This window comes from Tyto alba, unplaced genomic scaffold, assembly GCF_018691265.1.
Source record: "Tyto alba isolate M040663 unplaced genomic scaffold, T.alba_DEE_v4.0 Super-Scaffold_27, whole genome shotgun sequence".
NCBI lineage: Eukaryota > Metazoa > Chordata > Aves > Strigiformes > Tytonidae > Tyto > Tyto alba.
Window position 1 is genome coordinate 17,054,399 of NW_024881301.1, and position 14,190 is coordinate 17,068,588.

The window sequence follows — 14,190 nt, forward strand, 5'->3', positions numbered from 1 at the left end:
TAATTTGCTAAAATATAGATCCATAATAGAATAAAATCATTATTTCTGAGCTCTTGATGTTCTAGAAACACACGTCATTTTTCACTCCAGTTGACTCTCTCCCCAATTTTTGCCTACTCAAGGTAGATTATGAACAGTTATTTTAATATGCAGCTGATATGAATTTTCCTACCTAGTAGGTAGTTTCTCCTGATTATTACTTAACTGCCCATTGCATTTAAATAATTTCTCCTCTTCGCATTTCTTATGGTCTTGATTAATAGTTCTTGGCATCTTGATTTTGTGCTGGGCATTTCCATCATAATTCAATGATTTTACCACTCAACTGTCACAGATTTATTACACTGCACGAATCAGACACCTTCTATATCTTTCTCCATCTTCTGTTCAGTCAGATATCCATTCAAGGTGGGCATCAATGCACTTCAAATAAGTGTTCTCTTAAGCAAATTGGAAAACCTGATTTTCTTTTCTGTTTTATTAATTTATTGAAACATGTCTTACACTGTTTTTGAAGAAAATGATTTTGATATGTCTATTTCTCCCCCTAATAATATATTTAATAGTATAATACTGAATATCTTTGCTTTCAATATAATCCACAATGAGAGTGAAATTAACACCACCTATGTTCCCAGTGCACTGTGGAATAGATATGGTAGAGCTTAAATTGGAAAAAAACCCAAAACAAAACAACAGATGAAAACCACCACCACCCCCCAAAAAGCAAACAAACAAACAAACAAATCAATCACCCCCCCCCTCAAATTTACATAAAAAAAATATTTTCTTTAGCTTTAAAAATTTCATAGGAATGACAGTTATCCTTTTATCTCTGCGTTTTATTCTATGGGCTTGGTAGACTGTACATACCAAGAAATATCAAAATATCATGCTGGTTAGGATACTATAATCTACTATTAAAATACGATATTTGGTAATAAAGAAATATAATAATGAGGAAATACTTTGCAAAGCATTAGGACTGTTTCAATCAGTTCTGTTTCCTGAAATCTGGAAGAGATATACTTCAGCAATTCCTGTGTTTTTAAAAAATGCACAACAAATAAGAGGATGCACAAAATCATTTGGTCCATTCATTGTAAAATACACCACAAAAAAAAAAAAAAAAAAAAGAGATTCACAGAGATTCCTATCTTGATCATCATAAATATTTTCTGCATCTAAATTGGCCTGCACTCTATGTATGTTTGTTCTGAACATTGCTAAAGTGTTTTAAACATCATACTGGTTATAATACTCACGGTTCTCAAAGACCACTGCGTATATACACTATATATATTAGTTGTATATATATTAGTTAAGGAATCTTTGAGATTCCTTACCTCATATATCAGTTCTCATAAGAAAATTCAAAAGGTGCCTTTCCTCCAGAAAAAAAACAACAGTATAATGTCAAATTATATTTTTCTGTTTCCCAACTTTTCAACTGCAGATCTGTTTAAAACAATTTTGAAAAAATACTTACTTATATTCTTGGGAGAGTAATCAGACTGCTAGACTTCCTGCCAAGTGAAATGAATAGGAGTGTATTTAGTGATTATGTACTCTTGAAGGGACCTAAGTCATCTTGTATAAGCTCCACACAAGCATAGTTTTACAAGTGGATGAAAATCTAAAGCTAGACATTCATTAAACCTGATTCCATCAAAGCTAGGAAATAGAGCATGACTTTTTGCTGGGTTTTGTTTTTTTACAATGTAGAAACCTATTTAGGTATCTAATGGATTTCTTGTTGCTTGAACTCTTAAATTCAGAACAGTGTAACTTCCTCATAAATATCCTATTGCTGTAGCAATAATTCAAAGCTTAAAATTAACTAGTAAAGTTATGAGTGCTCTAGGAGGCAAGGGCAGATGATATCTTCATGCTGAGTAGCTTCCAAAGCTAAAGGCATGTAATCAGCCTGGCCAACTCAGTACAAGAGGAACAGAGGAGAAGCAGGTGTTATATTGCTTTCTTCATGGAGTACAGTAATATATAAATGCATAAAAACAATATATGTATTTTCTTCTTACAGTTTCATTTAATCTTTCAGTCATAAAATGAAATAATACTATTCAAAAATGTTTCCTGATGTACTAGTATGCCTGCATTCTTCGTGCTCCTGTTCTCCTTTATTGGTATCTGTTACCGCTCAGACTCCATGTCTTTTCTTGTACAGACATCTTTTCCCGGACCAGAGCAATGATGCAGTACAAGAGATGTTACCTGGGACCCTCTTCACCAATTGATAGTCATAACATTCCCACTGCAACTTTACTTTTCTACCAAAGGTTTTCCTCTAAATTATGTTGGGCTTATTAATTTTATTTCATTTATTCTTAATATTATTTTATGACAGTGTTTGGATTGTTCATTCTTCTCAGAAGCCATAGAGGAAAGAGTATAATATAGCTTAATTTTATTGCAATTCTTGGACATTAAAAAAAAAAAAAAAAAAAAAAAAAGATAAATGTTTGCTTAGCTACATTAGAGATGAGGATTCTTTTCTCCAATGCCTAGAAACTATAATCCAAATAAATATCTTGAGAAAGTTTGACTAGCCTACAATTTAATTATTTGACAACAAAAGTCTTTACTGGAATATTTTTATGTTATGACAGGTAGCTACAGTGAGAGAAACAAGAAATGAATTGGTGAAGGTGAGTTGTTTCTGAAAAGAAAAGAGATTTGGCCAAAATTTTCACCAACCCCTAATGCTTCTCAGGATTAAATGTAGACTTGGCTATTGGCTACTTCTTATCTCCCAGTGTGAGAGTAGACCTAGGACAGACATCCTACAGGGGCTTCACTTTCTTTTTGCTGATCTGAAATTAGGTTCAAAGATTGTTGCCAATACTCATATAGTCTTATTTCTTTCCTACTTGATAAAACCCTACTTGATATCCCTTTCCCTGCCTTTCAATGCACTTCTGAAGGTCCTTTTCTTGCTTGCTGTTCTGTTAAATTCTCTATTCAGTCTCACTTAACAGTGAATTTAAATTTCTGGTATACTTTCACACACAGCACAGAATGTTCTCAGTGACCTTTCATTTTCTTGACAACTATAACAGCCAACAAAAAATCAACAAGAAGCAAAGAGAAGTGGAGAACCTAGATTTCTTGACATAAACACATATAAGAAATCAGACCAGAAAAACCTCAGGAAAAATGTTGGCATTATTTTTCAGGGAGGTTGGATATTTGAAAAACCAGCAATTTCCTGTTTGCTTCAGGAGAAAAAAGAAAATAAAAATCAAGATTTAAAACACACACCCCCCAGTATTATGTAGAAACATGCTGAGCCACCTGCTAGCAAAGACATGGCCTGTACACGCTGTTCCTATAACATTTTGTATGTTCTTGCCATATGTAACACAGCAACAATGTCAAAGTCCTGCAAATTCTAACCTTGCTGTAGCCATTGGATCTAAGCCTGAACTACCACCTCCATCCACCTCCTCCACACCCCCCTAGGAGCCTGGCATCACCCCTCTCTGTTTCCCCAGAACCCCACATGCACCTCCTTGCCAGCTTGGGTAGAAAGTTCCTGAGAAGCCTGCTTGACATTCAAAGCCCAGGAGCAAAGCAGTGCACCCTGCTTGCATGTGATCAGCCACCATCACTGTAAGCCAAGCTCTGCTGCAGGGACCTCACAGACCTGGTGTCCAGGCAGTGACAAATCTACTGAGATCACAGGCGGTCTATATTACGTGTGGGCTTCTTGTATTAGCTATGCTACGCATTAACTACTTCTTTTTTGATGACTCACTTTTGCAGACATAGGATGCTAACAGTAAAAGACACACATTTCTATGGCCAATGCAATTTTCCTAAATTTGTTTTTCCTGAGGAAAAAAAAAAAAAAAACAAAACAAACCACTGTAATTACACAAGCTCTGCATTATTTCCAGTAGGAATATGAAAAAAACGTGGAGAACATTCCCCTATTCTCCTTCCTCCCTACAGAGGTTTTCTTTTGTCACTCCCAAAGCTGTCAAGCTTCTTAGAAAATAATCGGGCTTGACAGTTCTGGGGTTAAGAATAATATCTTGTCGTCTTATGTCCCAGCAGACTCCCACTGAGCAATTTATCACAGTCCAAACATCAGGGTTGTACTATCTCATATTAATGCAAGATCCTTATCTAAAAATGTGATCCCATGTATGGTTAGTGAATTTGGTTTGAAATACCATGAATTTATTCAGATCTTTGTTTCAGTGTTAATCCTCCATCCAACAGTATCTTGGATTTCTTTACTAAACATTCCTATACAAATGCCACTTCATGCTAATTAAAATGAAATATTTCTGCTATTGTTTATTTATTAACTCAACCAAGATTCTTGATAATAAGACAGAACCAGGTCAGGGGGATGGAGAAGCAAAAACCAACAACAACAACAAAAAACAAAAACAAAAACAAAAACAAAACAAAAAAAAACACACAAAAAAAAAAAAAAAACAAACAACCAAAAAAAACCCCAAAAACCCCAAACAAACAAATGAAACTTGCATTAGACTTGCAAATTATATCTACAGAGTGACATCTTTGTTTCATAAAAATTAATGATTTGCAATACAGTAGCTATTTCCTTTTAGATTATATCATTTGTTATAGACCAATTATAAACAGTAACTCTGATACTATTACAAGTGTAATAAATACACCAAACTATAACATTCTTTTGTGGATCAGAAAAGAAAAAAGCATAGCTTCTGAAAGGATTATCCAAAATTTCACTGGGTTGAGTAGTATCATAGTATCATTGTAATGACCTGGCTGCTGTTACTGGGATATATAAAGTAGTTAATGATGCATTGTTTTTATTTTGTGTATATCCTAAGGGATTTTCCCTGTCTCTTGCTCTTCATTTCCACCATCCTCTCTTTTTATATACATGACATGTATGTATTTATATATATATCCAAACACACACACAGTTCAGGTCTGCAGAATTTGTCTGTATAGAGCTTACACATAAGGTTTGGCACAGACTCTTCCTGCACATTTGCACCTGACTACAGCAGCATTTGCTTTGTTTCTTCCCTGCTGCACCATGCTCCTCTTTTAAGACAAAAATCAGGAGGGAATAACAAGGAAAACACAGAGCTGACAGCAGAAAATGTCTCAGCTTTGGTGCTTGTCCACTTTAACAGAGCAGGCTCAGAGAAAAAGATAGCTGCTTGGCAGAGCAAACCAATTCTTTTTTCACTGTGTACTCCAAGGAAATTATTAACAGTCATATTACCTACAACATAGATTCTTACTATTTAGAGAAAAAGAGGACAATGAAAACCATCTTGAAGACTGAGCATGAATCTTCATGGTATAGAAAAAAGAGTCATTTACAGGAGGAGGATCTTCAAGGCCTTGAAAGACCAGCCTAACTCTAAGGAACATTCAAATGTATCAAAGAAATCCAAACTGAAAACAAACACAGAAATCTGAAAGTCTTTAGCTTTCTGCCAGACAGGGCTACTCAGTATCACAGCCACATCAGTACAACACTGTTCTGTGCTTAGTCTAATGAAAAGACAGGATGCCTCCACCTGATGAACAAGGAAAAAAAATAATGAAAAATCTCTCTGTATCTCAGCAAGACATGCAATATTATCCTCCTATGTGTTTGAGAAATAACCTACCTGTATGCCTACACTTTATTCCTACCCATTATTGAAAAACTCCCTGAAAATAAGGCTTAATTTATTATTATTCCTATTTTCTGGATTGCATCTATTTAAATTTATCAGCTTTCTTTTGAGCTCCTTGGTTGTTTCATAGGTCCTTCACTAGCTTCTCCCAGAATACCAGTTATTAAGACAGGTGGATCTTATTTACCAATATCCTTAATTGCACAAGAGGAGAGCAGAAATCCTTTGTCTTACATAAATAAAGAAATATAATGATAGTCCCATGATAAGGATTTTATTGTGGCTTTCAGATAACTGCTTTCACCAAATGAAGCTATATCATAATTCTAAAACAGGATTTTAAAAAGAAGAACCAAACCATGTAGTAATTTTGTATTACTATACATGCACCTAGGTATTCAACTCGTAACTTTTCTGCAGGTATACTTGTAACCAGAACATCATACTTACAAGGAGGACTGATCACTCACCTTAGTTGGTGATCACTATGGTTTCTTTTACCCTTATGGCTCCTCTTTCATTTGAGTTTCTCTGTCTGCTACAGTTTTGTGTAGAAACTACTGAAGACTGCAATTTTCAGTTTTTAGTATGAACCAGGAAGATTCCTTTAGGCACTGCTGGTATCTAAAGTGTTAACGCATTTGACTCTTTGTAGTGAAGAAGTCACTGATCAGAATGCCTTAACCTTATTGTTTTGTATTCTGTTGGCATTTTATATAAAGTAATCTCCTATATTCAAGTATATTTTATCACAGGGTGACTTCAAGCGAAATCCTCCAGACTAGAGCAGTATTCTATTGTTAATTTTCTCATTTGGAAGAGAGGATTAAGGACATTTATATGAGAAAAGACTGAACAATGAAGGGATCAATAAAATGACAAAATGTTGAGAATACTGAAAGAGGGACAAATCAGCCACATCTTGGATGAAGCTGAGGTGAGCAGAGGGACTACAGCAGTAACAATGAGAGATAGGAGACTGGAAAGGAGTCTCCAGTCTTGCCATCAGAGCTATGTGGGAAAAAACCTCTTGTGCCTGATTTTAGTCTATGGGTCTATATCTTAGCTCTGACTGAATACTTCAAGTGATGAGACCACCATGAGCATCTTTTTCATCAATGTTCAAACTTTTTTAAAGTTGGACATTTTAGCGCTGTTTTTACTAGCTCTGTTTATGTTAATTATCTTAACACACTTCTCCTTCAGTGACCTTAACTGAGTACACTTTCCTAAGGCCTGAATCTTAGCTACTTGTAGCCTCCAGAGAGTAATACACACAAATCATTGTAGCTGTAATTGTCCCCTACATACACTGAAACGAACACAATTCACTATTCAGCTCCATACCATAAGATTTAATTGTAGCCACGAAGGCAAATTCTGCCCATGCAGAATAATTACTATTTGGAAGTTTAAATCATTGCCAAGGATTTTCAATATAATTGAAAATGAACATGTTTCTAATAAGAGACTAAATGTAGACTAGGAGGCAGAAAGCAAGGATCTGAAAATGGCAGGGTGTAAGAGACACAGAGCTGCCAACTACAGTAAAGAGTATTGAGAGATTCAAATAACAAGGTTAGTAGCCAAGTTCCTGTTTAAATGACTGTGTTGGCCTACAATGAAAATAAAGGTGATTAAAGCACCCTCAGCTCCAATTTAATGTGTCATACTCCCTTGGGAACATAGATCAGAGCTTCCACAGCACTCTTAACTGCCCTCATGTAGAGAAAAGGGTTAGTGGTGTACCAAACCATCTATCTAAATTAAAGAAATACTGGTGGGGAAAAAAAAAAATATCCAGTGTAATTGCCTTACTTTGTCTAAATTGATATAAAAAATATTTTTTACAGACAATTCACTGCAGTGAAAAAAATTTGTGCTGTAACAAATATGAGCTGAACCAATGTTAAATGAACTGGCAGAAGAGAGGGTAACAAGTGGAAACATTTCCATGATTTTACACATCTTGGCTTTCAGCAAGTGCAAGCAGAGGAAGACAAACTGCAATTTTAAAATATGTATTCAGAGGCCACAAAGTTCACATGGATGTATCTGAATTCAGGTGTTGGCAATGTTGATTTTTTAAAGTGTTAATACCGAATTTCTGAATCAGTTTACTGTTCAGATCATCTGAAAATCAGGCCCTACATTTATGTCTGTGTGTGAGAAAAGTCCTCCTTCCACCACTGAAATGGATTTTTGAAAGTAGTTGGAAATCTTCTCACAGAATTATTATCTCTGTCTCTGTACATTCTTACACAATGAGGTACTTGAACAACTATATCCCACACCATAAGTGAAAAAAAAAAAAAAAAAAAAAAAAGGTGATCTGAACTTTGGAGAACTTTGGCTACTTTCTTTGCTGTGCTGGAAACTTTCTGTGTGAGGAGCTCAGATACATGGTGATGAATGCAAATGTATCAATATCTTAAATAGACAGGGTGCTTACAGAAGTTTTCATCTGAAAATCCACCCTCAAATTTTCTTGATAAAATTCTTCTAGGTGTCTTGTTTTATGGATTCTCCTTGCAGATTTTTTGTCTTATTTTAAAACCACAGGCAAGCAGAAGGGTTATCTTGTGTCCTCCAACCTGAGGCAGAAACTTTAATATTTTTCCGGAAGTAGTGAGGCAGAATCTGACATATAATTATTGTTCAAGATTAGAGCCATGTAGACACAATTGTACTTCAACATAGTTTAGAAGATAAACACACTTCATTTGACCTAGTAAATGTTTGAAGAACACAAAGTGATTTCTAAAATTGATGCAAGAAATTCTGAAAGAAATTCTGTTACTCTTACCTTGGAAGTAAATCTGATCCCATATACTTTTCTCAGGCTAGAATCCCAGTGACTTCAGTAGATTGGCATGGCTTAATACTCAACGCTACAAATATCACACATACATAATTCTATTTATATAATTTCCTCAAAGGGAAATTTGATAGCTAAAGTGAAATGTGAGAATAATGAGCATACACAAGCTATTCTGAGTACTCAAGCCATTTTTACAGTCATCTACTCAAAACAAGAGACATTAAAATCAATGGGACACTGCTAACAAACTGAGGCAAAGTATCCAGTGCATCATCAAACAGAAATAAACCACAAGATGTTTCTTATGCAGTATACACATTAGCCAGTATCAGTACTGGAATCTTAACTTCAGTATCCACAGACAACAAACCCCTATCACTTAACTGAACATGATTTTTGTCATTCAAATGCAAGGAGCTTGTATTCTATATTTTAATTTTTTTTTTTTTATTTAACAAGAAACATGAAACTAAAAATCCAATACATGAATAAATGGAAATAAATCGGGGGGGGGTGGGGTGTGGTGTGTGGAGAGGAAAGTTGTTCAAAAGTTTCTGTAGTTGGTATCGATGTTTTTTAGTTAATTTGTTATTTAATCAGGAGGACCTCTCAGTCAGTCATATATCTGAGTATTGAAGTAAGTTTTCATGGGTGCATGAGTCAACAAACTTTTAATGGCTATCGGTATGTCATAAATAGCTTTAGGTGAAACTTCAGTACATGATACTCAGAAACCATAACTACCAAGCTAAATCTTCTTCTCCATTTAAATCACAGTCACTGATCTATATGTTCTATATTTTAGCTTTAGGCTTTAAGGAAAAAAAAAAAAAAAAAAAGAAAAGTAAAAAAAAGATTACTTTTATAGAAATAGTGCTTCTGGAATTGATCTAGGTAAATGGCAAGAAACTAAGCTGTGACATGATTTTGAGAAATTCTGCAAGCTTATACTGGATTCTCTGCCTTTTATGGCTGGTGGTCTCTCTACAAGAAATACTGTTGGTTAAAAAGTATATGCCCTGAGGACACTGAATAATCATTAAGAAAACATTTCATTCCTTATATTAACCCCTGCCTATTGGCTTCTTAAAATTTACCAAGTATTTTATACTATTTGCGATTTACACACTAACAACATGTTTTGGATTGTAATCTTCCTAAAAAATTGAGCTAACTGAAAAATGACAAAACTAGGAAGCATGTGTCTTAGGGTAACTTAAAATAACTGTGACAGCTTCTGCACCAAATCCTTCAACTTGTGTCTTCTACAGATCATTTCTGGAGCCAGTAATGTCAAGGCTGATTAAGTAGCTGTATTTGTGGGGGTAAACTTAACATCTCAAAAATCAAGCTTCATACAGACCACATTAATGTTTATATAAAGTGGTTGAGTCCCCACACAAGCAAACCACAATCTTCATTTCTATATTATATATATTATATTGTACCTCTGCAGTATGTCTACTCCTTTTTGATCTCCTGACTGTAGTTACTTCCACATCATTTGAGAGTGGGTTTTGTTAAGAACAACATTTTGAACCTGACCAGACTTCTAAAAAAAAGATAAAAACAAATAAAAAGTACCCTGTGCTATTGTTCAGTTTAAATAGACATAATATTGCCTCCTCTTACAGGTTTATTACAAGTGTGAGTTAATATTTATGTGTTTTAGCTCGTTACATATATATACCATGAAAGATACGCATAAATGACAATGACAATGAGATTTCCAGTGACACAATAGCATTTCTAATTGCCTCTGAAAAGATCTCTAATTTTAAAATACTTGGTGACTGTCAAGTTAAGGTTAAATGTGTGAGCTCTTCTGTCTTGGTATATTTTGAAAGGTAGTCTCTATAGAAGGAAGGAAGGAAGGAAGGAAGGAAGGACACCTTCAAAATCCCAATTTCTAATTTGATTTTCAATTCTCATGAAAAGGTTTCTTTTCATTATTCATTTCTGTAGGCTCCTGAGACTGCTTTTCAAATTTCCAAAGAAGCAGAGCTGGAATTCAAAAGACTACTCAACATCTAAGAATAATAGGAAGCGTTCAGTTTTACAATAATTGCAGTAATTAAATAACCAGCTTTTCCAGCCTCAATTTAAATGAGATTACTTATAAATGATGTTTTCTCTCCTGCTTGGTCCTATCAAAATAATCCCTATGTTTCTTTAAATGAAGCTTGATGATAATACATATCTGTCATGCCATTCCCTTTGAGTGCTTGGGGAAATAAAAATTCATAGCAATTGATTGCCCTGTGTAGCCATGGATCCAGATACCCTTTCAAATATTCATAAAGATCTTAAAGGGGTCCCTGAGGATCCCATTTGTCTGCTGTATATTTATATATTCCTCCAGTCTTCAGGAAAATTGTCAAACAAAAGTCCCTTTTGCAGCTAGATATTATTGACTCCTACCTTGTAGATTTTTGTGTGCTCGTGCTGTGTATTGTGAATGAAAAATGGAACAAGATGAAGAAATGTTTATGAATATCATATGCCGAGTCTTAAAAGTTCTTCATTAAAGCTGGGGGCTTGAAAGCTGTTACTAATCATAAATGGATGAAAGAAAAGGATAAAAGTATTAAAATTGGAGTCAAGTGGAGCAAAATCTGAGACAAAAATAAAGGACAAAAATGTCACATTTGCACTCAAATTTAGTCTACTAAATTGAGAGCTACATGCCTGCTGAGCATTCAAAACCTCTCACTGAGATCAGTGTAAAGATTGAGTACAAATATAAAGCAATTTTTTAACGTTTAACTCTGTTTTAGAAAATATTTCCATGGTATTAAGTGTGTGAAACATACCTTGTTCAACTGGTGATTTAAAGGGATCTTCATTTGCCCCCTCTCTTCCTAGAAAGTTATCCATTTTCAGAATCCCAAGAAAGTTGGGAACAACATTTAGGCCCTTCTGTAAATGTTTTCTTTGTCTTATCTGTTCTATTCAAAAGGTCATGGAGCAGAAGATGCTCATTCAACCTCATAGAAAAATCCATACTGGTTTGCAGGATACACTTCTGACTACATAATAGTTTAGGAGTTAGCAGCAAATTTCCATTTCCATCTTTCATATATTGAGGTTTTCATCTTCTATTTGTTTATCTTAAGAGAATATTCTAAAACTATGTTCAAAAAATGTTTTAAACAGAAAGCAGTGGAAATGCAGACTGTTCCCTGAACTCTTACACCTGAACTCTCACACCTGAACTCTCATCCTGTCCTACAGCAGCTGCACTTGAACAGTCCATAACTATTGACACTGCTCCCCTATCCTTTGTCCAGCAGAGCATGAAGACAGGAGTGCAACACAGAGCAAGAACCTGTTCAGGAAATGAGTCTTGTTTGTCACCAGTCATTTCCATTCTGCTGCTTAGTTAGTAACTGCAGCTCGGACTCCAGGAGCTAATTAGAAACATACATAGCAGCTATTATATCCCCTATGAAGTAATGACATAAACTCAGTTAATGTCCATAATGGATAACTCTGGTGAAAGGCAATTATGTATCATGATACATGTCATGTAATTCTCACCATCTAGAGCTATGAGTTGAGACACAAAATTTTAAGAACATCACCATCAGTATGTGTTAGGATAGACATCAGGAGATTTATTCTGAGACATAGTATTGCTATACATCAGATTCTGCGGGCTTTTGTCAAATAATTTTTCACAGTTTTCAAAAATAAGCTGACAAATATAATGTCACATGAAACAGATGTCAACAATGCTCAATATGGCAATTTTTGCTCATATTTTTAAATAAAAAAAAAAAAATGAAAAGGAGGAGTGATGGGGTTTGAATTAAAGTGACTAGAAGAGAAAATAAATAGTGTATATGACCCTAAGTTCTATGATATTGTACAGAAGGACCCAATGACATAATCACAATGTAAAGTGAATGTGCTATGCATTTATTTTCCACTTAAAAAGCAGCTGCTTGCTTATGTAGTACCTTTCCCAGTTAAAATCAGGATACAAACCAGCATGAAGTGAATGTTCACAGTGGGCCTATTTCCTTCTGTTTTTGGTGAATTGGATGAATCCGCAACAGCAGGAGGTCAGTCATCTCTCACATACTTAAGGAAACAGAAAAAATACAGACAACAAATGTAACACTCTGGGGCTAATTTAAACCTGCAAATTAGGGAAATGAAGACACAAGTCTGTCCCCACAGAGTATGAAAAAGAGCAGAGGGTCCCCATATGGACTGCAAAAAGATTTTGTAGAATGATTTAATGAAAATAGAATTAAAATATCTCCACTAAACTCTATTATTTTTGTGAGTTTTGTCAGATAGTCCACATAGACTTAGCAAAGAAATGTAAGACAAGAAGCTAACAATAAGTGCTATCCATTATCATTTTATGTGTTGAGTATGCTAATGTCCCCTTCTGTCACCTTAGTGGGCAAAATCCATTTGCTGAAACCAAAGACTTTATTTCTTAAGGTTAAGACTATTAAATATGAATAAAGAGAAAGTGGAAAAGCTTGTCTTGAATGTATTGGATAACATCAAGGGCTTGGAAATTCTTCTGCAATTGGTACCCGTAGTACTGACATTTTCAGTAAAGATTCTGGGTTACATGCTGCAGGAGTTGCTCTTTATGGTCCAGTTCATATTCCAATGTGGAGTCCAATGGAAGAATGTGATTGTCTCCTCCTAATGCAAATTTTATTGGAATTGTCTCTGTTAGTTTCAACATATCAATGATTCTTTGCAATGTGTGCACCTGAAAAATAATTGTTTCCTTATGATAAAATTGTGATGAAAAGATATTTAATAAATGGAGAAAAAGAGAATATACAGAATAATTGGTACATTTGATAGATTTCACTAGGCAGAAGAAAACTCCAATCTTCTGCATTTTATGTCATATCTCCCCATTTCTTCTCTCTACTTCTCAATTTTTATATTGCAGAAATAAAAATACTTCTAATGAAACATTTGTTATGTGGTAGGTTGACTTTTGCTGGCTGCCAGGTGCCCATGAAGCTGTTCTATCACTCCCCCTTCTCTAAAGGACAGAGGGAGAAAATACTATGAAATGCTTGTGGGTTGAGATAAGGACAAGGAGATCACTTACTGACAACTGTCATGGCAAAACAGACTTAACTTGAGGAAGACTTGGTGAAAAACTGGGACAGGTTGCCCACAGAGGTGGTAGATGCCTCATCCCTACAAACAATCAAGGTCAGGTTGGATGGAGCTCTGAGCAACTTGACATAGTTGAAGATGCACTTGCTCAATTCAGGGGAGTTGGACTAAATGACCTCTAAACGTCCTTTCCAACGCAAACTATTCTATGATTCTGTGATAAGATTAATTTAATTTATTGCTAATTAAACAGAATATGATAATAAGAACTAAGAATAAATTTAAAAAGACCTTGTTCCCACTCTTCCCTTCTTCTCAGGTTCAACTTCACTCCCAATTTCTCTACCTCCTCTCCCTGCGTGGTGCAGTGGGATGGGAGATGAGGGTTGTGGTCAGTTCATAACACTTTCTCTGTCACTCCTTTCTCTTCACAAACTTCCCTTGCTCCAGCATGGGGTCCCACCCATGGGACACTGTCCTACACAAACTGCTGCAATGTGGGTCATCTCCATGGGGTACAGTCCCTTAGAACTCACTGCTCCATCATGGCTTCCCAACAGGGTCACAGATCCCATCAGAAAATCTGTTGCTGCATGGGCTCCTCTT